Below are 27,380 nucleotides of genomic sequence, written 5' to 3'. Positions count from 1 at the left end.
ATTTTATATTATCTTGACTGTGGCTCCACAATACTTGAATTGTTATTTTCAGGCTGCTTACAATATTTTCTCATTGACCTGGGGCCTCTGGAATTTGGCTATAATATTCCTGGCAGTTTTCATTTTGGGATCTCTTTCAGGAGATGATTGGTGGATTCTTTCAATTTCTATTTTACACTCTGGTTCTTGAATATCAAGGAAGTTTTCCTTGATAATTTCTTGAAAGATGATATCTAAGCTCTTTTTTTATTTTTTCATAATGGCTTTCAGGTAGTCCAATAATTTTTATATTCTTTCTCCTCGATCTATTTTCCAGGTCAGTTGTTTTTCCAATGAGATATTTCACATTGTGTTCTATTTCTTTTTTCATTCTTTTGGTTTTGTTTTACAATATCTTTGTTTCTCATAAAGTCATTAGCTTCCAATTGCTCCATTCTAATTTTTAAGGAATTATTTCCTTCAGTGAGGTTTTGGATCTCCTTTTCCATTTGGCCAATCTGGCTTTTTAAGGTGTTCTATTGAACCCTTCTCAGCATTACAAGGGTCTAAGACATCTCCAGAGGCCTCGGGATGGAAAATGCTGTCTACATCCAAATAAAGAACTATGGAAGTCAAATCGCTATCACTTATTTTTACCTTCTGTTGAGTTTTGTTTCATCTTTCTGATGTTCCTCCTATTGGTTTTAATTTTTACTTACAACTTCACTAATGTGAAAATATGTTTAATAGGCATGTAAATGTAAAGCCTATATCAGATTGTATACTGTCTTGGGGAGGGTAGAGTGGAGGAAGGGGGAGAAAAATGTTCAGCTCAAAAGCATATGGAAGTGATTGTTGATAAATCAAAATAAATTAATAAAATTTTAAAAAAAAGGGTGTTCTACTCCTGATTAGTTTTTGGGACCTTTTTTACCATTTGGCTTAGTCTGTTTTTTAAGGTGCTATTTTCTTCAGTATTTTTTGTGTCTCCCTTATCAAGTTGTTAACTTTCCTCTTGTTTTTCTTATAGCACTCTCATTTCTCTTCCCAATTTTTCCTCTACCTCTCTTACTTGATTTTCAACATCCTTTTTGAGCTCTTCCATGGCCTGAGACCAATTTATATTTTTCTTGGAGGCTCTGGATGTAGGAGCTTTGACTGTGCTATTTTCTTCTGAGTGTATGTTTTGATCTTCCTTGTTACCGTAGTAACTTTCTACAGTCAGAGGGTTTTTTTTGTTCTTGTTTTTGTTTTCCTTGTTTGCTCATTTTCCCAGCCTATTGCTTGACTTTTAGCTGGCTGTTAAAGGAGGGCTCTGATTCCAGGGTGAAGGGTGCACTGTCCCTAGCTTCAGGGGTGTTGTGCAGCTCTTTTCAGAGATACTTCTAGGGACCTGTAAGTTTTCAGTTGTTCTAAGGTATAATTATATAATGAGAGGCATTTACTACTTTCCTAGCCTGTGCTCTGATCTGTGACTGATCACAAGCCCTCTTTTCTGGCCTAGAATTGTGAGGGGAATGCCTCCACTGTGGCTGCAAGCTCTGCTATGCTAGTGTTCCTGCTAGCCCTGGGACTGCCACCAAAGACTGTGACCCAGATCTCAGTACAGGCAAAGCAACAGAGTCCTGCCTCAGTGTTAGCAAAGAGACCACTGTAGCTCCAGCATTTAGTACAGTGCCTGGTATATTGTTGTTTCTTTCATGATTGATTAATTGAATCTGTAGAATTGTGTAGGCATGTTCAATAATAATTGGGCCACAGAAACTAAATGGAAGTGTTTTTAGTTGTAACTTGTCTGGTGTTCATGTTTTAAAAACATGCATAAAATCTAAATAAATTACAAATGGAAGAGATACACACACACACACATACACACACACACACACACACACACACACACACCCAAAAAAACTATTATAAATTCTTATTAGTTTTAGGCCAGTGACTTGAAGTACAACATGTCCCAAAAATCTGAGTGCAATTTTAAGGCTTAATAGCCTAAACTAAGCCAGTTAGGTTCCTCATATATTGCTATTCCATGAATAAATGAATTTGGTATGCATGAATGTAATACATCCATAATGAATGCTAATGATCATGCTAGAATTTTTTTTTGTTTTTAAAAAAGATTTTTAGTTTGAGTTTCATTAGAAATGAACCTATTTATTTGTATAGATATGAAATATATCACAAAGTACATGCTATCTATTACATCATATTTACATATGCCCACATTAAAATAAAACAAACAGAACCAAGATATGTGTTGTGTCCACTTGAAAGAATCTTGTACTATTTAGCCTAAGATCACCTCATCCAATCCCCTCATTTTACAGATGAGAAAACTGAGACCCAGACAGAGGAAGTGACGTACTATTAGTCACTTGTAATAAGTGGAAGGTTTTTGGGCCTTTCCACTGTACCATGCCCCATTTTTCTCAACAAAAATACTTTATCAAATTGAGCTATCTTTTTTTTTTTCTTTCCTTTTTGGACTTTTATGTTCAGATTTTCCTTGGATTATAAAGGCATTAAATTTTTGCATTTAAATACCTAGTAAAGGGCTCTTCGCTACATTAAAATTAAGTGTAAACAAGATACAGGGAAGCATGCTAGCAAAGAACTTCTTCACCTGCTTTGTTTAAGTTAATTACAGCTTCAAAGACAAATTGCCATGAATAATCTGTAAGGCATATAGTCCGTTCCTAACTATTATATGGCAGAATATATTAGAGACCTAGAGATACATAAATTTGTAGAACTAACCTAAAATACCCTACATTTATGAGATGTGGGGGTTTAAGAAAAATACATTGTAATCAGGTCAGAGTCATACATAATTAATAAACAGTTTCTCATTAGCTTAAAGAAGATTGGGGGCAGGGCAAATAGTTGTATTCAAGATTTGGAGGCCTAGCCTTCAGAAGAAATATCTTATTTTTTCTGTCTGTCTCCAGAGAACTGAACTAATAGCAATTGGTGGGAATTGGAGAGGCATATTTAAGCTTATGTAAAGAAAACAAGGAAAACTAAGTGACACAGTGGATAGAATGCCAACATTGGACTCAAGAAGACTCGTCTTCCTGAGTTCAAATCTGAACTCAGACACTTACTAGCTATGTTACCATGGGCAAGTCACTTAACCCTGTTTGCCTCAATTTCCTCATCTGTAAAATGATTTGGAGAAGGAAATGGCAAACGATTCCAGTATTTTTGCCAAGAAAACCCCAAATGGGGTCATGATGAGTGAACACCACCACTCAAAGAAGTGACACGAAGGCAAGTTAACCCATATTTATTAAGTTCCTACTAAATGCCAGACACTTTGGCTTTTCTTCAATCCTTATACTTTCATCTTTGACAATGTCAGTCACCTTCTCCTTGATATGCTCTTCTTTCTAGGTTTTGGTGATACTGCTCTCTCCTGGTTTTCTTCCTACATGTCTGACCACTCACTTCTTCTCCCTATCTTTTGGTGGCTCTTAATAAGGACCACGCTCTTTAATTGTAAGTAGCTTCAAAGAATCTGTCTTGGGTCTTCTTCTTTTATCCCTCTATGCTATTTTGTTTGTCATCAGTTCTCATAGATTCAATTATCATTGCTATATAGATGATGCTTATATCTATTTATCTAACCTTAACCTCTCTCCTGACTTCCAGTCTTTCATTTTAAATGCCTATTGGACATCTTGGACTAGATGTCCCATAGCCACCTTAAGCTCAAATATACAAAAGTGAACTTGTTATCTTTTCTTCCAAATCCTTCCCTATTCCTGACTTCCTTTTACTGTCAAGGGCACCACCATCCCCAACCTCATGACCTACTTCTAGACAGCCAAGTTTACCACCAAGTTGTCATCTTAAACTCCTCACTCTCTCTCCCCATTCCTCCTACCCCCATATCTAGCTGTTGTGAAGTCCTGTTAATTTAACCTCTCCTCTCATGATGTTAACACCTTGTAGGCTGTTATCATCTTATGCCTCAATAACCTTCTGGTTGGTCTCCCTGCCTCAAGTCCTTCCCTTCTCTATTCCTTCTACTTAGCTATGGATGATCTTCAAAAAGTGCAGGTCTAACCAGGATCACCTTCCTTGCCCCCTCCAGTCTGCCTCACTGTCCCACCTAGCTACCATTAGATTGTGAACTCATTAAGGGCAGACACTGTTTTTGCCTTTCTTTATATCTCTAGCTCTTAGTCCAGCACAAAGTAAGCACTTAATAAATGCCTGTTGACTTGGTCTGACAAAACAAAACTTACTAAAAATTAGAGCAGTTAAAAGGTGGGAGAAGCAGTTCTAGAGGAAATGAGTAAATCTTCTTTAAAAGGTTGGATAAGGTTGACAACGTATCAAGTATGATATAATTGAGTTATCCTCAATTCGATACTATCATAGTTTCTAGAAATACTGTATTACTTGTCATTATTAAGCTCTTTGTGAATGCCAGGTGCTGTGCTAAGCATGGGGGATACAAAGAAAGGTAAGAAAAACAACAATAATAATCACTGCTCTCAAGGAGCTTATGTTCTAAGGGGAGCAACAGTGGGCAAAAAAAGAAAACAACTCTGTACAAACAAGCTGTACACAGCTATATATATGTACACATGTATATACCTAAATACCTATATACAGGTGTTTTCTGGAGAAAACAGGAAAGGCACTAGAATTAAGAGGATTTTAACTTAGACTTGAAGGAAGGCAGGAAAGTCAGAAGGGACAGCATTTCTTGCATTAGGAAGAGCCTGTGAAAATGCCTGGGGTTAGGAGATAACAATGTTTTGTTCAAGGAACAGCAAGGAGGTCAATGTTACTAGACTGAAGAATACTTGGAGGTGGGGAAGGCCACGTTATGAAGAGCTTTGAATGCCAAAAAAAGATTTCCTCATTGATCTTCTCAGCATTCTTGTAAGCCTTGTCAGCCTACCACTTCATTATAGGTGGTTTTCCTTATGAGAATGTAATACTTAGGGCAGAGCTATCTCAATCTTACACTTATACTAAATGTCCAGCATTTAGCATAGTGCCTGGCATTCAGTAAGTACTTAATAAATGATTTCTTCATTCATCCATATATATAAATAGATAGACATATTGAGGTAGAATAAAGGGAGATTGTGGGCCCTTACATCAAATGGCCCTTTATGAAAGGTGTCAAGAAGAGCAGACACAGGTTTGTATGTCTGAGGCCAGAGCTATCACCACTGCTACAGAAATGATGCTTAGTACACGTCCTACTGCTAATAACTAGGCAGGAGATGGGGAAAGAGTAAAATTCACACTTCATTCATTAGAGCATGATGCCAAATGAAGACAAGGTTACAAATTCATTTCCCATTTTACTTCCTGTTAAAATACCATAGACATGAACTCTAACAATAACTTAAGGCAGATACATGTCTTTAATCACACAAGAGGTGATGGGTGAGAAAGTGTGAGGAAGAAAACAAAAATCAGTGTTAAGAGCTCACAGATAGTATGAACTTCTTGTATGAAAGTCACTACATTTATTTTCTAAATTAAGCAGTAATCGTCCCTTATTTTGCATGCTATCATTTCTCTTTCATCCATTCACTCTATGATCTTGACTTATCATCACTCTATTAAAAACAACGACAACTAATTCATAGTCCTAGCACAATATAAATAATTACAGGAAATGTGCTATGCTTTTCACAATTTATGGTCTATATTTTTATTGCAAAGGAACAATTATTATTTTTAATGTTTCAAGAGTAAATTAACAGTTTAGTTAGAAGTAGACATGGTAATATTGCTATGCCTTACAACAATAAATCAGGAACTATGCATAGAAAAATAATTACAGATTTTGAAGCTCACTTTCATTCATACACTGAGTTAAAATACAAAAATAACATCAAATCACAAGGCAACTATTTAGTTTTTGAAAGATAAGAGAAAAATGAGAGATAAGAAGAAACTGTATTTAAATACTTCCTATAACACTTATTAGCTCTGTGACCCATGGTCAAGCCGCTTTATTTCTCAAAACCTGTTTTCTTACTTATAAAATGGGAACAATAATATCTCTATTACCTACCTGGCAGGGAAGTCTTGTGGAAGAAAACGAAATAATGTACACAAAAGGCTTTGCAAATTTAAAAGTGCTATGAATATCAGCCTTTATTATTAAGACTAATAAGAACTAGAAAGACCCTTATCCAGAAGAATGCTTAGGGATCAGTGAAACATAAGAATAAGAACTATGAATACAGATAACATTAACTTAATCCCCATTATAGCAGCACTCAGTACTCTGCTACTTGAATATTCAAAACTTCCATTAGTTTGCCAGAAGCACTTTAGTTTTAACTTATCTTCAGGACTCAATTAAATGATTCTAGATGTATTTTTTAAAGTTTTAAAACATTTACACTGTGAATATAACATTTTATTATTTATGGAGTTTAAGAGATTGGTTAATGACATCTCCTAAAGCAGAGGAAAGAGGAAGAGAGAAAAGAGACCTGAAGAAAAAATTCATCAAGTAACGCAAATTGTTTTCTTTTGAAACTACAGGAGAATAGAACATAATATACTGTCCATGTGAATAATGGAAATTAAAAAAACTACAAGCAGTGAAATAAATGGAATTTGACATTCATAGACATTATGTGTGTGTTAAAAATGCAACCTATGTTGTGACTGAGCCAGTAGGAGCTCTCGTTCCTAAGGTTCAGAGAGTGTTGATTTGGAAACCTCAGAGGAAGCATCCCTACTTGATGGTGTTAAAAATAAATCTTTTTTTTCCTTCTGGGTTAGCCCTGATTAATAAGGCAAAGAAGAAGAAAAGTTAAAAAGGATTTTATGCAACAAGACAAGACAGTAAGGATCAGGAGAGCCTGAGGGGTTTGACTCCACCTATTGCTTTTTTTTTGGCTGTTGTTCATTTTTTTTTTCAGTCATGTCTGACTCTCTGTGACCATATTTGAGGTTTTGTGGCAAAGATACTGGAATGGTTTGCCATTTCCTTCTCTAGCTCATTTTACAGATGAGAAACAGTGGCAAGAAAGTTTAAGTGACTTGCCCAGGGTTACACAGCTGGATGTCTGAGGCTGGATTCGAACTCAGGAAGATCAGTCTTCCTAAGTCCAGGCCCATCACACTATTCACTGCCACACCTAACTACTTTTCTGTTTATAAACAGGAGTGAATCATTCTCATATAAGGGGAAGACTATCCTGATTTGTTCACCTTTCAATGAAGAGATGGGGTTATTGCCATCTCAGCTTCTATCTAATTATTTTGATAGGTACACATTTCTTATGAAAAGATGGGGCAAATGGGCATGTGCAGCTTGCTGCCAAGTACCCATTATGAGGAGAAGGGATTAGGTATAAGGAAATATAGTGCCCATGAAGGACCACCTTCTATTGCAGGCTAGCTGCACATAGTCAAAAGTTAAGCAAGATTAAATCATGGGGTCATTTTAAAATGACTCTGTATCAGTGATTGATTTTACACACAGGCCTGACCAAAAAAAAAAATGAGTTACATATTACTTGCAATACTATAATTCTAAATTCTGTTCCCCAAAGCAAACGACAATAATGATGACAACATAATAATAAAATAATAACAACAGAAAAAAAATTATTACCGTCTCTTAATTAAAAAAAGGGGGGGTGGAACAACTAGGTAGTGCAATGGATAAAGTGCTAGACCTGAGTCAGGAAGACTCATCTCTCTTCCTGAGTTCAAATTTAGCCTCAGACACTTACCAGCTGTGCAATCCTGGGCAAATCACTTAACCCTGTTTGCCTCAGTTTCCTCATCTGTAAAATGAGCTGCAGAAGAAAACGACAAACCATTCTACTCAATATCTTGGCCAAGAAAACCTCAAATTTGGTCATAAAGAGTTGGACACAACTGAAATGATTGACCAATAACAAACATTAAAAAAAAGATTAATATGATAGAAGTTCCTTTCTTCATAGGTTCACCTCTGAAAAGCAGGCAGTATTTGGGGCCTATTTTTATTCTAGGTATATAAGTTTTACATATATGAATTTTAATATTTTATGTGCTATAATAATGCTATAGATATAACTTCTTCTGAAGTACTCACTATGGTTACAGATTCTCTAATTTTCCTAATTTGGGGATACAGAAAGGAAATGAATTATAAGAATATTATGAATATTACAGACTAGAAAACATGTATTTGAGAAGATCATAAGTTGCTCAAAGTCATATATACCCCATAATCTAATCACTGACTCTAGCCACATCAGGGAGAAGTCTTGGTAAAAAGTGAAGGGCACAGGAAGGAGAAAGGCCTTGAGGGAAGAAAATATCAGGAGCCAAGCACCAGCTGTACAGTGGTGAAAAAGGTTAAGCCAACATATGCAACAACTGATCAATGTATATTTATTAGGTAAAAAATAGAAGAAAGTAGGGTAATATTTCATCCTCTGATAGAAAGAGACAGAAACTCTTTTTTTTTCCTTCCTCTGGTACTTTGATAGATATATTATCACATAACTGGCTTGTAAAATTTCGAGAGCTAGAAGATGTGTGTGTGTGTGTGTGTGTGTGTGTGTGTGTGTGTGTGTGTATTGAATTCTAAGAACTGTGTGGGTTTTCAGGCTAAAAGTGTACATTTGGGTCTAGGGGACTTAGGTAAGAAGGACCTTTAGATTTGAAAGCATCTTTTGCATTGGAAATACTTGACTTTGTAAAGTTGTAACTAAAGAGACTCAATCATGTTCCCCCAGGATATTTCAAATTCTACAAAATAAAAAATACTTTAAAAAAGTTTTGAAAGAGGAGTATTTTTTTGTCCAAGTGTTTGTCATGAATTTTGGTTCAGAAAATATAGTCAATGTAGCTTTAGAGGTCAGGATGAGCGCTTTACTCCAGGATCTGGCTTGGAACTTTAAAAGTAAAAGTGATCTATAAATTCCTTTTAATGTTGTACAATCTGGTTCATTAGGATAGGGGACAGTGTCACAGGGTATATATATTCTGTCCAGGAATAATGATTTTACATTTGGGGGATGCTTCCTCTGTGTTGGAACTTGGTGGAATGGAAACAGGTAGGTAAAGAATCTTTAACAGACAATACATAGCATTATGAAATTGGGACTCTTGTATGTAATAGATTATAAAAAGTAAAATTCTATATTGGGAACAATAGTGTGCAAGAGTGTGTCCTCCAGTAGATGGTAAGTTCCTCAGCTTAATTTTATCTATGTGGTTATCATCTCTGTGCACATGACTCACACATCCTAAGCTTCAGTCCTGCATCAGTGGATGTGTCAAAGAAATTTCAAATTTAACACATCCCAAAGTGAACTCATTGTCTTTCACCCTAAACCCATTCTTTTTCCCCCAAATATCTCTATTTCTGTCAAAGATGACATCATTCCTCCAGACAACTAGTTTTGTAATGTCATCCTCATTCCCGACTCCTCACCTTACAGATCCAATGAGTTTCCAAATCTCACTGTTTCTACCTCCAAAATTTCTTACAGGTCTGAGTCTCTACTCACACAGCTCTTAATCTCAAATCAAGACCTCATCCAGATTATTGCAACAGCCTACTAATTGATATCCTTGCCTTGAGTTTCTCCCATTCCATCCTTCATACTACTGACAAAATAATTTTCCTTAAGCACAGATTTGACTGTGATTTTCCCTATTAGATCAACTTCAGTGTCTTCCTATTGCCTCTAGGAGTGCTTAACCTGAAGTCGATGGATCGTCATAGGGACAAAGGATAGATTTTAATTGGTTCAGGAACTTGGATGGAAAAAAAATCACATCTTGGTCCTGATTAATGTGAATAATGAATCCCACAAAGTGGTCGCATTATTTGAATTCATATTGCATATTTCCTCTGGGCTTGAACTAATTATCATATTTTACATATTATTATAACTTTGTAGGCCAGGCTCCCCCATGTGTTGTGAAGTAATTCAAATTTGAATGACATGGCCACTTTATGGGATTCATTATTTGTACCAATAGGCACCTAGATGTACACCTTTATTTTCACTAATCACCAGATGAAATTCTTTCAATTATAAATGTAGGCAACAAAAGCACAGTAATATTAATAGTACTTGTGATTTTGTCATTGAAATAAAACAGCTATTTTATATAAAAAATATACTTGTTGAAGATATCTTAAAATCCAATTTATGCTCATTAGTACTTCAAAATCATCAGGGTTATAAGACATGCTGCTCAATAGACTACTTTATCACAATTAAATATTTTGATAACTATATTTAAACATAAGTGATTTCCTGTATAATACTATGTATTTTATTTTATGCACTTGAAAACAACATTCTGAGAAGTTTATAGGCTTCATCAGACTGACAAAGGGGTTCATGAAATATTAACCACAAAAAGGTTTGAAACATCTGTACCAGGTTAAAATATAAACTGCTCTGTTTATTTTTTAAAGCCCTTATTAATCTGGCCATGACCAATTTTTCTGGTCATGTCATACATTACTCCTTCTGCCTTTGTCTTTTATTCCAAACTGGTCCAGCCCAAATGACTCCCTTTTTTCCTTACACGTGACACTCTTATCTCTTATCTCTGTGCCTTTCCCCTGGTTGTCCCTCATTCCTGAAATGCTGTCTTATTTCACCACCACCTCACAAAACCCCTCTCTTCCTTCAAGATGCAGTTCAAGAACTATCATTTATTTTAAGCTCTTCCCATTTCCCACAACAGTCAGTGAACTCTGTGTCAAATTATCTTGAGAAGATGTTTAATGAGTGCAGTGTCTCCTTGTCAAAGTTCTACTTCCAGAAGAGTCATACAAGTAAAACCTAAAAGCTCATTTATTTCCTTGTAAAAGCATTTCCTTATAAGTTTTTTCCCCTATTGTCAATTACTCATCTCATGCTGAAAGTGAAATTGATGGTTATAGTTGGTAAGAGACTTGTGTCTTACAAGGTTTGGGTATAAGAAGATGTCAAAGGGAATAAATCATGTGTCTCAGAGAACTGGGAGGAATTTTATCTTTTAATTTCTAGACATTAGGATCAAGGTTGATCTGCCAGACCCAAGGAGATCCTTTTCCTGCTATTCATTCATTATTCTCTTTCTGTTACTGTCAATGTCCTTAACTAAGTTCAAAACCTTAGTATCATCTTTGATTTCTTCCTTTCTCTAACTACTTATATGTACGTTGTTGATTTTATCTCCGAACTTTCTTGACTCTTTTCTTTCTCTCCATTTTCACTTCAATTATCACCAGTTTAGACAACTGACAGCCTCTTAATGGTTCTTCAAATTTCTTTTTTCTCTCTACTTCCAATCACTGTTTCATATACAACCATATTAATTTTCCATATGTACATCTGATTATAACAGTACCCCACTCAAAGCCACTCAGGAGTTCCTTACTCTTGTTGAAATAAAGCTAAATCTCCTCAGCCTGGCATTTCAGGCTCTTTAAAAACTCGGAACTCCTTGATTTTTTTAGCCCTTGTTTTATGCTACTGCTCTTTTTGTATTCTATATGAATTTTGAATTATATTTTTCAATCAATAATAATGATATCATAATCAATAATCATAATCCATAATAATATATTAATTCCTATATTCTAGAGATATAAAGGCAAAACTGGAACAGTCACTGCTCTCAATGAGCTTATTTTCCAAAGGAGGAAACATGTATATATGAACACATAGATACTGTATACACAATGATTCAAAGTCGATTTGTAAGAGAATGCACTCATAAATGAAGGACATAGGGAATCAAGAAAGGCTTCACGTAAAATGTCTCTGTTGGTACCGGTGTTACCATTGGTATATGGAGCTTCTAATAGAGAATGCCCTATATAAATCAAGATGGGCAACAATCCTGCATCTTACAACTTTGGGAAGTTGCCTGAGGAAACTAAGGGTATTACATGACCACAGAATTTGAAAGTTAGAAGGTACCTCAGTGGCCATCTAGACCAATCCATATATGAAGAAATTTTATCACAATATACACAACATACGGTTATCCAGGCTTTGCTTGACAATTTAATGAAAGTAAGAAACTATCAACCTATGTAGTACATCTTTCCATTTGGAGAGAGCTCTATTAGAAAGTGTTGTTGTTGCTGTTGTTGTTGTTTTATTCTTCCTAAATTTATCTCCTTGCAATTTCTACCCATTCATACTCTGCTGATAAATGTTTAACAACTGTTCCCTGGGTAAAAAGAAAATGTACCAATGGACACATTTTTAAGTTTAATATGCATTATTAACATTTTCTTCATCAATTTCTTAAGTCTAGACAATAAACAAAACAATAAATCAATACCTATTTATGGTGTTTGCCAATTTCTGACATGTAAATACTCACAATGGAAATGTAACAATTGGTCCAGTTATGAGCTGGCTATTTCATAACTTTATTCCCATTCCTCCTTGTCTCTGACCTCTAGAGCCAATGGAACTCTAATTCCTACTTTCTATTATAGTCCTTCAAAAATGTGAACACAGCTATCGTTTCCCACTCAGTCTTCTTTTCTCCAAGTTAAACACGCCCAGGTTCTTCATCTAGTGCTCATCTGTTATATATTCAAGGACCCTTATCATCCTGGTCATCTTCCTCTGCATGCTATCCATCTTATCAATGTTCTTCTTAAATTTTCATATCCAGAAATGAATGTGATACTCCAGATTTTTTCTGACAAGGCCAGAATCCAGTGGCACTATCACTTCTTCTTCTTTTTTTTCCCCTGAAGGCTATGTCCTCCTGTTGCAGTTCAAAATTACATTAGCTTTTTGGCAGCTATATCACACTGCTAACTCATATTGAGCATGCAGTCCACTAAAATTCCCAGACCCTTTTCAGAGAAATTGTTATTATTGATGTCTCCCCCATTTTATATTTGTGGAGTAAAGTATTTGCACCTAAGTACATGGCTTTATGTTTATCCCTACCAAATTTCATTTTATTGGATTTAATCCAATGCTCTGTCAAGATTGGATTTTAACTCTATCATCCAGGGTATTAACTGTCCCTCCAAGAATTGTCTCATCTACAAATTTCATGAATGTACTATCTATGTCTTTATCCAAGTCATTTATAAAATTCTCACACAGGATGTGGCCAATCATACTCCTGGGGTATACATTCTACTGAAGATGTCTTATCACACTGACATTGCACTATTATCAATTAGTCTTTGAATCAGGCCACTCAACCAGTTCTTATTCCATTTGATAATATTGTTATATAATCCATATCTGTCATTTTTCTCCACAAAAAAATTAAAAAAATACTTTATCAAAAGTTTGGTTGAAATCTAGGAAAACGTAACTGCAGAATTACCTTTCAAGTTAAGTCTGTCAGAGGCTGAGCCTGAACTCAAATCTTCTGATTCCAAAACCATCTTCAATTTGCCATACTACCTCTTGCTTGAAGAAGTATCAAGTTTAAAGAGGACATGACCTTAAAGATTAATCAATCAATTGACCTACAACATTATTTTAAAGTGTCTGCTACTTAGCAAGATAGTACTGGCCCTTCAAGGAGCTTATGTTCTATTGGTGGAGACAGTCTGCATATATATAGAGACACATGCAAAATGAAAACAATACAGTTACAAAATGTCCTCAGAAGGGAAAGGAACTAGCAAAAGGAGAACTAGATAAAGCCTTAGGCAGAAAGTGGTACAGAATCTGAATCTTGAAGAAAAGATTGATTGGAAGAGGCAGAGATGTGAAGGGAGAATATACACTCTTCTGAGCTTTCCTATTACTATCAAGGGTATCACCATCATTTCAGTCTCTCAGGCTCACCATTGAGGTGTCCTCCTAACTCTTTATTCTTTCTCACCTTCCCCTATCCACACCTAGACCATTAAAATAGCCTGCTGGTGGGCCTGCCTGCTTTCAGTCTCTCCCCATTCCAATCTATCCTCCATTCAGGTGTCAAGTTCATCTACCTAAATCACAAATCTGACCAATTAATCACTATCATCTTTAGGATTCAATTTAAAGTACTCTACTTGGCATTCAAACACCACCATTTGCCTGCCTAGACCTCCTCTCCCCTCATGATCCTCAATCCAACTATCCCCACATGATCCTAAATCCAATAATACAAACCTCCTTAGTACTCTGCCTGGTGCACAGAAGATGCTTATCCAACAGTTTTTGAATGACTAATTCAAGCAAGAGCCTATTAGAAAGACATGAAGACAGAAGATTGGATATGCCATGTGAGAAAGGGCAAGAAAGCCAGTTTGATTTAAAGTGCTTGGAGTACAAAATTTTGTAAGACTATAAAAATAGAAAGAGGTCAAGGCATATTTCCCATCCTATGATTCTTGACCTCCGTGCCTTGCTCACATTCTTCCCTAATTCCTGTAATGCCCCATTCCATTTCCCCCAGCTCTTTCTGTTAAGACAAACAAACTTTATAACATTGTGTTAGAGCTTTAAGAGATCTTAGGGATAAAAATCCCATCAACACATTTTAGAGTGGAGGAAACTGAGCTCCTTGAGGGAGCTGGTCCTCAACTCTTCCTGAAATTAAGCCTGAGCTGAGGCTGGGTCAAATGGAAACCAAATCTCTACATTGCATTAGGCAACATTTCATAGTGTCACCAACCAGACTAAGAAATAATTAAGAAACATTGAACAAAATAAATAAAAATACAAAGAACATAGATAATCATAATAAGTGGTTTTCTAAATCAGTAAGTCACCCATAGGCTTACTTATTTAAGGTTTAGTGACCCCACTTCTTTTTGAGTTTGACACTTAAGATAGACTATGATTTGTGTGTTCACAGTATAAGGTAAGTTACCACTTTTACACATTTATATATTATAGCCATGTAGAGTTGATTAATCAGTGGCTATCAGTTGACATCACTTGACAATCAACTGACAATACAAGGTATTTCAGTCAATAACAATCCTTAGACCTCTCATTATTTATCAAGTTTTATTTTATATTAAGGTTATTTCTTAACAAAGCCACTGTAGTAGTTAAATCCTACATTATCTCTCACGTAGGCTATTGTCTTAATTAAATTTCTCTGCCTCAAGTCTCTCTGCACAACAACCCATCATCTCCACAGTTGCCAAAGCGATTTTCTTGAAGTATAAATCTAGCTATATCACAGCCCACTAACATACACTCCATAAACTCAGTGACTCACTGTTACCACCTGGATTAAATATAAAATTTTCTGTTTGGCATTTAAATCTCTTTACTATCTGGTCTCATCCTACCTTTCTGTATTTTTTACTCATCAATCCCCTCCACATGTATTCTACTGTCTTCCTGCCATTCCTCACATATAATAATAGCTCTCTTGTCTGCATGGTTTTACAGTTGCCTATACCTGGAATGCTTACCCTCCTTACCTCCTTCTCCAAGAATCCCTGATTTCCTTAAAAACTCATAACAAATGCTCCACATGAGACTTTTCTTGATTCCTCTAGTTATTTATTTTTCTCTTCTTTTTCCTTTTTTTTTTTGGCTTTTTGGTGAGGCAATTGGGGGTTAAGTAACTTGCCCAGGGTCACACAGCTAATGAGTATCAAGTGTCTAAGGCTGGATTTGAACTCAGGTCCTCCTGACTCCAAGGCTGGAGCTGTATCCACTGTGCTACTAGCTGCCCCAATTTCCTTAGTTATTAGTGATATTTCCCTCCAAGGTTTGTATGTGTTTTGCATATAGTTACATATCGATAGTGTGTGGTCTGCCTAGTAGAATATAAGCTTTTTATGGGTGGGGGATGCTTTGCTTTTGTCTGTGTATCCTTAAGTCCTAGGATACTATCTGCAAGTAGGTAAAGAATAAACACTTACTAGATACTTGTGGGTTATTGGAACTACTCATCTTTATGGCTACGTGCCATTTAATCTTCATGTCTCCCAAAGAGACAGCCTATATTGGGATAGAGAAGAGGACTTGAAGTCAGGAAGACAATTTGGGTTTAAGTTCTGACTATGGCAAACTAGGTATATGGCTCCAGGAAAGTCAATTAACCTTTTGGTGCTCTCAATCAACTTACTAAGACCATAAATTGCTGCTCTGAATTGTAAAGGGAATTTCTTTACTGGAGTAACCAATTCAAATAAAACCACAGGTCCCAGCCAATACCCTCTCTCCCTTACCCCCAAACTCAACAGGTCCTGATAGTACCTATCATTGTGCCCTACACTGAGAGATTAATGTTTCTTGAAGTATAATTAAAGTTCGTGTATACTAAGCCAGGTCTTATTTTCATAACAATAGGTATGTGTCTATGTGTTTCTAGTAGTATTATACCTGATATGAATTAGTTGTCCTCCCCCCCAAAATTCAACACATCAGCTAAATCTTTGACTTAATATGTTTGAGTAGACAATTTTCCATGCTGTTATTTCCTATTTTCACACTATAACATATATGGCATATGACAGAACCTAAAAGCAATATAATGTTCAAGAAAACACTTAACCTTGCATTTTGAAACAGTGACAGAATGGCAGTCAGTATTGATTTTAAAAGCAATTTTTATTTAAAGGTAAAACAAATATGATCATTAGATGTATAGTGGTACTATTTTTCTACAAATTTGTAACGCAAATGCTAGAATTGTATAAACACACTGTATTGATTGTTTATGATTACATGAATTAAGACAATTGTTGGAGTAATGGTAATTTCAAATACAAAATATTTATGTAAAGAAACCAACGGAGCTAAAATTATATTTAAAGAAAAATATTCAAGAGAAAAGCATATAAATTCATCGGTATAGCTGCTTACTATTTGAAAGCTCCAAGTAATATTTTATAATTAAGAAGAAATATAAAGATTTCAGAGTAAGGAAAAAAATAAACATAAGTATTTTGTGTAGTCACTGACATTAATATTAGAAAATATTTATTTAGGAAGACTTGATATAAATTGATCTATTAATGGTTATCTTTTTGATGAAATACACATATACATTATAGCAAATGATAGTGTCTATGTATATAAATGATAGCTAGTGATTACGTATATGTGTAAATATACCTATATATACACATACACACGTGCATGTATATGTATGTGTGTACATATATGTGTGTATATATGTATATGTGTGTGTGTATGTGTATACACTTATCTCCTTCCTTACTCCCTTCCCTTTCTCCTCTAGCTTTAAGTATAGATAGATATCTATACATAATAAGATTGACTTTCTTTTTCCTTTATACTTTACAAAGCCCTTACCCACAGTGTCTCATTTCATCTTTCTAATAATTCTGTAAAATAGATAGAATTCCATCACAAAGTTATGTAATCTAGGATTTAGAAGGTACCTTGTAAGTTATCTAGTATAGTTTTTAACCCAATTTGGGCAGCCCTTTATAACGTTTCTGTCATAAGTCTTTCATCCCCTGATTCAACATATCTAGTGATAGGGAATTCACTACTGCCAAAGCAAGCCCATTTTGCTTTGGGGTAGCCCTAATTCTTAGAAAATTCTCTTTTTTATGTACCAGAGCATTATAATTAATACAGAATTCTGTACTTCTCTTCCACATCACCATTCATCAGATACTTGAAGGCAGCTATCATTTCCTTTCTCCATAACACCAGAAATAACAAATTCTTTACACCATCCCTCATGTGACTCTATGCTGGTTGCCTTCCTTTGTGAGCAGTCTAGTTAGTCAAAGCCCCACTTTTAAAAAGTAGCTCTCAAAATGGGCACAATATTTTGTATGGGATATAATAAAATAAACAAACAAACAACAATAACAACAAAGCAAAAACCGAGAGCACTTGGATGTAATAATATTGTTAATATGCTCAGGTATATTGAATGCATTCAATTTTGAAGAAATAATATCACATTATTGGATCATTTTTAGCTTTTTGTCAGCCAAAGTATCTTAGGTCTTTTTCATATCAACTTTTCTTAAACCAGTTTTACCCTGACCTTACTCATATATGATTTAAAAAAACCCTAAATATCGGACCTTGCGTGTATCCCTGTTAATTTTAATCTTGTTATATTTGATCCATGGTTCCAGCCTGTCAGCTTTTGGAATATTGACTTTGACATCCAATATATGAGCTATCTCTCCTAGATTTGTGTTCTCTTTTTGACAACCATTCTTTGGAAGTCTTCATGCAAGTCACTGATACATCTCTTAAACAAAAGAGTCAGAAAATGAATACTTCTGCATGTGACTAAAAATTCCTTTTTAGGTTGACTTTGATCTATTAATTAGCACATTTTGGTATAGTTGTTTAATCACCCACAAAACCACACATCCCTTACTTCAAATTTTTCCATCTTTCCCACAAATACATTATGAAATAGTTCATTAAATATAGTTCTAAAATCAAGATTCAATACTATGGCATACCCCTGATTGACTGAGTTAATGAAAAAAATCATTCATTCATTCTTTCAACAAATGTTTACTAGGTGAAATGTATACACTCAAATAAGATATTGTGCCTATTGTAAAGGACCTTCTGGTCACATGTACTATTATTTTTCACATGTTATGCCTTCTACCTTTTATTGTATTCAATTTTATGTCCTTCCCCACCTGCCTCAATTTTTTTTTCTTTTCTTCTATATAAAGTTTTCAAATCTTCTGCCAAATATATTCTTCATATTCTTCATAAAATATACTTTACTCCTTGCCAGAATTTTATCATTCTGCAATTATGTTATGGTTTCAAAAGGCAAATCATATCCTGGGATTATATCTCTGTATCAAGTTGTTCACTTTCCATAACTTCATTTCTTTTCCAAAATCATGACCTCTACCTGAAAGAAGAGCTGTAAATACCACCTGTTTCACTAAATCCTGCAATTTCTTCTTAAGGCTTTACAGATGCATATCTTAGATTTCTTCTTGTTGTAGCCCTTATTTCCACATCAAGTGGCAGAAGGGATAGTGGTTGGTGAGTTTCATGAATCTTGGCAAGATAAATGAATCTGTCTTATCTTGGAAATATGTTGCAAGGAGGTGTTCCAGCACCCCTCCTAATTACTCATGTAGAATCGACATATGGCTCCTTCCTTGCCCTTCAGCAGGGAGTTATTAATCATTATTTTACTCTACTTTTTCTTGGGGTCAGTGACATCTTATCTCCCCCACCCTCACCCCCATGTCTACTCATCCAACTTATTGTTCCTTTCCCTGCAGCATAGGGTCTACTGCTGCATATTTAGAAAATCTGGGCTCAACATATACTTAAGAAGCCTCCAACTTCCTCCAGGGGCTTAAAGTATCTTCTTTGTCCTTTGTGTCACATTCTTCTACTTGCCAGATGATTTTGAATCTCCTTTGCCTTGGAAACTTCTTTTTCCTTTGGCATCCCTCCTGAATATCCTCTATTCCTCCCAGTTCCAGCACTATTTTGTTTAAGAACTGTACCCTAATCAGTCATGCTTGGGGAGTGGTGCACTAAGGATAGGGAACCCTGCTGCCATACATAGTTCAGAGGATCCAGCCTCACAGGTGAGAGAGTGAAAGGGAAAGACTTGTCAGTACTCATAACCACAGGACAAAACAACCTGGGTTCTACCAAAAGACTAGAGGCTCAAAGAAAAATTTGTCCATTAGGAATAAAAATGAGTTCAATAATACTGAGACACAATGGCCAAGAAGGAATTAAACTAAATCAGGGTTAAAGTCTGAAGGAGTTCACTCAGGAGTGCTCTTCAGATTTCGGGATCAATGGCATGAATTGTTGGCATCAACGGGCCTTTTGCTTCATTCTGTTTGCTATTCCCCTTTAGAGCTGTGGGAAGCAGCACCAGACCAGTGTCCCCATTCTCTGTGATGAGCCATAATTGTGCTGTTGCGGGTGGCAGACACATCACTTCTAATAAACCAGGATAGATAAGCATTGCTCAAACCTTTTCACCTTCTCTTCTAAGCAAGGAGGCCAGTTTGTATTTATAGCACAAATAATTGGTGACTACCTCAGGGAGAAGAAACAGCACATATCCTGCAGGTAACAAAATATTGTTGGGTATTGTATGTGTGTCTCAAGTGGAACTATAGCCTTTTTTGAGTCTTATAAACTTTAACCAAGGACTTCCTGTTCGTCAGACCAGGTCTACTGATTGGTTACTTGGAATTTTGCCTTTAAGCTGACTCTAGATCACCTTTCTTTCTCATAACTCACCTTTTGCTAAAATGTTAGGTACATAAATAAATATTATGAATAAAGAAACATAAGATTTTAAGTTAATATAACATCCGGTCCTCATTTGACTGATACGATAAGAGAACCAGAGAGATTTAAGTCCTTGCCCAAGGTCACACAGGTGCTAACTATCAGATTCAGGATTCAAAACTATATATAAAACTGCAAATTTGGTGTTCTTTCTAGTGTATCTAATTTCCTTCTTTGTTGGTTTAACATTGAGTTATTTCAGTCTTTATCTTACAGAGAAAGTAGCAATATTTCCAACAAATTATATTACCTGTTCAAGGCTAAATAGCTAATTACTGGAAGAGGCAAGAACTAGGACCTAGATATCCTGACTGCTAAGCAACCCACATTGCCTCATTATCTTTTCTTAGGAATTGCCCAAGTTTTCTAGGTAGCTGCCTAAAGTTTTGTGTTGGAGTCTGTAAATATTAAATAGATCCAACATACATTTACTTCATGCCTACTATATGCAAGTCACTGTGCTAGGCATATATATAGGTATAAAAAAACATTAAAAAACTAGCATAGCCCTCTGAAGCTTACATTCAATTGAGAGAAGTAAATACAAGATACTGTGAGAAGAGAGAAGGTATTAATGTTCAACAGATGTTTGTTCTATTACATTGTTGGGTTATAAAATAACAGTAAAGCAAATAGTTTAGAAAACAAAAATATCTTGTCAGTTACTCCTCCTCTAATGATAAAGGCATAATATATTCTTTTCCTTCATGTTAATTTATTCTAGTGATGGATTTATTTAAGGTAATGTTCATCAGACTACATATCAATTGAATTAACATCTTAAATGGACCGGAGCATATTTTATAAACAGAGTTGCTTTAATCAATAAATAGATCAATCAATTAGTTGACAAGCATTTTAAAGCACCTACTACATGGCAGGCAGTGTATTAGGCACTAGGGATATAAATATAAAGAGTGAAAGAATCTCCACTCTCCAGGTGTATACATTCTAATAGAGTCTGATACATGAGTGAAGGCATGACATCACTTCAGAGTGACATGTGAAGGCTAGGAAACAAATGGAATGGAAATTTGAAAATCTAAAGGGCTTGGAAGAAGGGTTAAACAGAACAAAGCTGAAATTTTGCAAGCAAGTGTAAATAAATAATGGGCTTTATTCTATTCTTTGTACATAGGAGAATACTTGATAAGATTCTTGCTAGGCTTGAAAAAGAGATGGAATAAATTTCCCGTGAAGAATTTTCTCATTCTGCCAGAACTGTATCTGGCTAAAATAATTGTGGAACAGGTAACAACAATCTGTTATTTTCTATAACAGGTGTAAGATTTCTATGATACAGGAAAAACTTTCTTGATATTAAGAAGAGCATTATCTGTTAATGAACATAAGTCTTAGCTACTAAAGAACAAAATCACTTTGGTTATTCTATAAAGCCATGCCTCAAGTCATCACATCCTGTTTTCAATGAAACAAAACTGAAACAATGGACCTGAAATGTCTACTACATCAAAGCATTGTGGGAGTTACAAAGTTATTATTCCTGCCCTCAAAGAGCTAATAACCTAGTTGGAAACACAAGAAAAACAAATTCAAGTTAACTAAAAATATGAAAGAATAGTTCAAGAGATACCACAATCTACAGTAAACAAATGAGAAGAAACAATGAGCACAGAGGAAGATTAGGTCAATATAGGTTAAAGTGATCTTTATCACCCAAAAAGGCATGGATTATAGTCATCTTCTAGAACCTAGATGATGTTGGCTGCTATCATTTCTACAACCCCTAAGGGTTGTTTAAAAATTAATTTATTTTTAGTTTTCAACAATTACCTCCATATACTTTTGAGCTTTAATTTTTTTTCTCCCTCCTTGCCTAAGACAGGGCTATGTGCAATCTGATATAGGCTTTACATATACATTCCTATTAAACATATTTTCACATTAGTCATGTTGTAAGGAAGAATTAGAACCAATAGGAGGAACCACAAGAAAGAGGAAATGAAACAAAACAGAAGAAATAAAAAGAGCAAATAGTATGCTTCGGTCTGCATTCAAACTCCATTTTCCATCATGAGACTTTTGGAGATATCTTAGATTCTCGCATTGCTGAGAAGAGCTAAGTCTATCCAATCAAAAGCTAAGTTATCACACAATGTGGCTGTTACTGTGTACAGGGTTCTCCTGGTTCTGCTCACTTCACTCAGCATCAGACCACACAAGTCTTTCCAGGTTTTTCTGAAGTCTGCCTGCTCATCATTTCTTATAGCACAATAGTATTCAATTATATTCATATACCACAATTTGTTCAGCCATTCCCCGATTGATGGGCATCCCCTCAATTTCCAATTCTTAGCCACCACAGAAAGAGTTGCTATAAATATTTTTGTACATGTGGGTCCTTTTCCCATTAGTGTGATCTCTTGGATACAGCCCTAGAAGTGCTATTGCTGGGTCAGAGGTTATGCACATTTTTATAGCCCTTTGGGCATAGTTCCAAATTGCTTTCCAAACTGGTTGGATAATTTCACAGCTCCACCAACAATGCATTAGTGTTCCAATTTTCCCACATCTTCTCCAGCATTTATCATTTTCCTGTTTTGTTAGGTTGACCAATCTGATAGGTGTGATTTGGTACCTCAGAGTTTTTTTTGGATTTGCATTTCTCCAATCAAGAATGATTTAGAGCATTTTCTCATACGACTATAGATGGCTTTCATTTCTTTATCTGAGAACTACCAGTTCATATCCTTTGACTATTTATCAATTGGAGAAAGACTTGCATTCATATAAATTTAACTTAGTTCTCTATATATCTTACAAATGTGACCCTTATCAGAGAAAGTGGTTCTAAGAATTCTTTCCCAGTTTTCTGCTTCTCTCCTAATCTTGGTTGCATTGGCTTTGTTTGCACAAAAATGTTTCAATTTTATATAATCAAAATTATCCATTTTGCATTTCATAATGTTCTCTATCTCCCATTTGGTCATAAATTCTTCTGTTCTCCATAAATCTGACAGGTGAACTATTCCTTGCTCTCCCATTTTGATTATAGTAGCAGTCTTTATATCTAAATCATGAACTCATTTAGACTTTATCTTGGTATGTGATATAAGATATTGATCTATGCCTAGTTTCTGCCATACTCTTTTCCAGTTTTCCCAGCACTTTTAGTCAAATAGTGAGTTTTTCTCCCAGAAGCTAGTGTCTTTGGTTTATTAAATAATAGATTACTATAGTCATTGACTGTGTCTTGTATATCTAACCTATTCCACTGATCCACCACTCTATTTCTTTTTTTTAAATTAAATTTAATTTAATTTAAAAAAAATTTTCCATATGCTTTTGAATTGAAATTTTTCTCCCTTTTTCTCCCCCCCACCCTCCCCAAGATGGCACACAATCTGACATAGGCTTTATATTTACATACCCATTAAACATATTTTCACATTAGTGAAGTTGTAAGTAAAAATTAAAACCAATAGGAGGAACCATCAGAAAGATGAAACAAAATTCAACTTAAGGTAAAAATAAGTGAGAGCAATTCGACTTCCATAGTTCTTTCTTTGGATGTGGACAGCATTTTCCATCCCAAGGCCTCTGGAGATGTCTTAGATCCTTGTAATGCTGAGAAGGGTTCAGTTTAACATTCTTAGTCATTGCATAACACACCACTCTATTTCTTAGCCAGTACCAAGTAGTTTTGATGATTGCTGCTTTACAATACAATTTAAAACCTGGTATGGCTAGGCCACCTTCCCCTACATTTCTTTTCATTAGTTCCTTTAATATTCTGGACCTTTATTTATTCCAAATGAATCTTATTATTTTTCTAGCTCCATAAAATAATTTTTTGGCAGTTTGATTGGGATGGCACTGAATAAGTAAATTAGTTTAGGTAGAATTATCACTTTTATTATATTAGCTCAGCCTGCCCATGAGAAACTGATGGCTTTCCAGTTAGTTAGATCTGACTTTATTTGAGTGAAAAGTGTTTTGTAATTGTGTTCATATAGTTCCTTGGTACCCCTACCTAAGGTTTGAAAACATTTCAATTATGTTTTCTCATTTATTCCTAAAAAAAGTAATCCTATGAAGTGAGCTTGATTGCTATTTTAAAAACATGTCAAGCATCTGAGATTTCCATGGTGGGGGGATAACAATGAAGTTCATAATACTATTAGATGGGTAGAATACCCATTCTATAGAAAACAAAACTAAGTCTCAGAGATGTTAAGTGATGTACGCAAAGTGAAGCTCTTTGGCCAATTATTTTTCAACATTTACTCTCTTTCTTTAAAATAAATCAGGGAAATTTCTACATTTTCTTAACTTATATAACCTCTCTCACCTTCCATGATACTTTAAAGATTACTGTCAGTGGCTCAGCAATCTCACACAGCAGTTTCTTCATTTCCCATGGATTTAGTCTGCTTGTACCTAATAAGCCACTTTCCTAAGGCATCCAGGAAGCCTCTTACAATCTAATCATCTACTATATAGTTTTAACTCTCTACCACCCATTTTTGTTATCCCTTTCTCAATACAAAGATGATCCAATCCACCCCAGGCCTCTTCCTTTTTCTGATCCTATTTTCCCAATATGGCTAAATTATCCCTTTCTTGTTTTCCTCAGAGTTCCTTATAAGCCTAAGTTCACTCTTAGCTTTAGCACTCTTTCTTAACATATTTTTATTTCATTAAATATTACCAATTACATATAAAAAATTAGCATCCATTTTAAAAATTGAGTTTGAAATTCTCTCCTCTTCATGCCTCCTTTTTCCTTGACAAGACAAGAAATTTGTGAAGTCATGCAAAGCATGTTTTCATATTAGCCATCTTTAAAAAAGAAAATAGATTAAAAAAACCCAAGAAAGATAAGAAAGTTAAAAATTATGCTTCAATCTGTATTCAGAACTCATTAGTTTTCATCATGGGTCTTCTGGAATTGCCTTGGATCATTGTATTGATCAGAGTAGCCAAGTCTTTCATAATTGATCATCATTACAATGTTGCTATTACTGTGTACAATGGTCTTCTGGTTCTGTTTGCTTCACTTTGCATCAGTTTATCTAAGTCTTTGCAGGTTTTTCTGAAAGCTTCCCACTTGTCATTTCTTATAGCCCAATAGTATTTTATCATGATCATATACCACAACTTGTTCAGCCATTTCCCACTTGAAGGGAATCCCCTCAATTTCCAATTCTTTTCCACCACAAGAAAAGAGCTGCTTATGAATATTTTTGTACAAATAGGTCCTTTTCCTTTTCCTTTGTTCTCTTTGGGATGTGGACCTAATAGTTATATTGCTAGGTCAAAAGGTATGTACAATTTTATAGCTCTTGGGGCATGGTTCCAAACTGTTCTCCAGAATAGTTGGACTAGTTTGCAATTCTGTGAACAGTGTCTTAGTGGCCCAATTTTTCCATATCCTTTCCAGCATTTGTCATTTTCCTTTTCTGTCATGTTAGGCAATCCAATAGGTCTGAGGTGATATCTCTGAGTTTAATTTACATTCCTCCAATCAGTAGTGATTTAGAACATTTTCCACATGACTATTAATAGCTTTGATTTATTCTTCTGAAAACTGCCTGTTCATATCTTTTAACCAGCTTTAGTTCTCTTGGCATTATACTTAACAGAACTAAGTTTTGCCGTTGTATTCATGCCCCTTTAATTATACTTGCTTCCATCATCTGTATGTTTTTTTAAATCTTAGAGGCTTTCCAACCCTGGTCAAAAGCCCATCTTTTAATATATATATATATATACATATACTTTTTTAAATTTATGGAATAATACAAGCATTTCCATAACATAGTACAATAATAAAGATTACATGTGAAACTGTAAATCTACTATGCACAAGTTGCTATTCCTTTCAAATATACAAAAAAATCATGTAAATTTCTTTTTTTCTTCCCTCTTCCTCTCTCCCTGCCCTAGAGATGGCTACCATTAGACCCAAATAGGAACATAATTACAATTATTCTATACATACTTCTATTTATCAGTTCTTTCTCTGAGCCCATCATTTCTGTATTTTAAGTCATGGTTCAGAATTCCAGATTCTATATTTATACACTGAATTGAATTAAAGAAAATAGTAAAAATTGAATATAGGACTTTTAAAAATTAACATATCACTTTGTTAGTGATTCTTTCCTATTAATGAGGATTAGATCTTTAAAAGTAATTTTTTGTTGGTTTAAATACATATTTTACCTTTTTTCCCCCTTTCTCATATGAAAACATGGTTCTTACCAAGGTAAACTTGCTCTATATGCACAAGTGCTCTCATTCCATTCTGTCTTTTCTGGCAGACTGATTCTTTAATCAAACCCATTTTCTCAACAATCTTCCATCTCTCCCTGTTTATTGGTTGCTTCTCTGCTTCCTACAAATATACCCATGTCTCCCTCATATGTAGAAACCCTCGCTTATTCTGTTTACGTCAATTAGCTATTATCATATATTTTTCCTCCCTTTTGGCTGAACTCTTTGTAAAGGCTACTTATATTTTGTCCTTCATTTCCTTTTATCTAATTCTCTTAACTCTCTACAATCTAGATTATGACCTTACTATTAACTTTGTCCAAAGTTACCAATGATCTCTTAAATATCATATTTTTGACCTTTCCTCAATCCCCATCTTTCAGGAACTCTCTATAACCTTTGACACAATCACCCTCTTCTCTCTAGCTTTGTTTTAATTTTTACATTACTCTCCCCTGCTCCTTCACCTGCCTGTGTGACTATTCCTCAATCTTTTTTGCTAGTGGGCAAGTCTTTCCCACTGAATGTTGTTGTGTCAAAAGCATCATCATGGGCCTTTTTTCTCTTTGCTTTCTTCACTTTGTGATTTTATCAGCTTCCATGGATTCAATTATCAAACTTAGTCTGATGATTCCCAGATACGCTTATCCAGCCCAAATCTCTCTCCTAATGCCCAGTATCATATCAACTATGAATTTGACATCTCAAATGGAATGTCCCATATACATCTTAAAGTCTACATGTTCAACATTAAACTCATTATATTTCTCCCCAAACCATCCCTTCTTCCTAACTTTCTATTACTGGGAAGACTACAATCATTGTTCTAAGCTCCCAAGCTATAAGTAAAATGTCACTCTCAACTCCTTACTCTTACTTCCTTTTATCCAATTTGTTACCAAGGCCTGTCAATTCTAACTTTGTAAATTCTCTCATATATGCCATCTTCTCTGCTGTGACTCCACCATA

Source organism: Phascolarctos cinereus, unplaced genomic scaffold (genome assembly GCF_003287225.1).
Source record: "Phascolarctos cinereus isolate Bilbo 61053 unplaced genomic scaffold, phaCin_HiC Scaffold_4;HRSCAF=312, whole genome shotgun sequence".
Classification (NCBI taxonomy): domain Eukaryota; kingdom Metazoa; phylum Chordata; class Mammalia; order Diprotodontia; family Phascolarctidae; genus Phascolarctos; species Phascolarctos cinereus.
Note: the sequence above shows the minus strand (reverse complement) of the source record.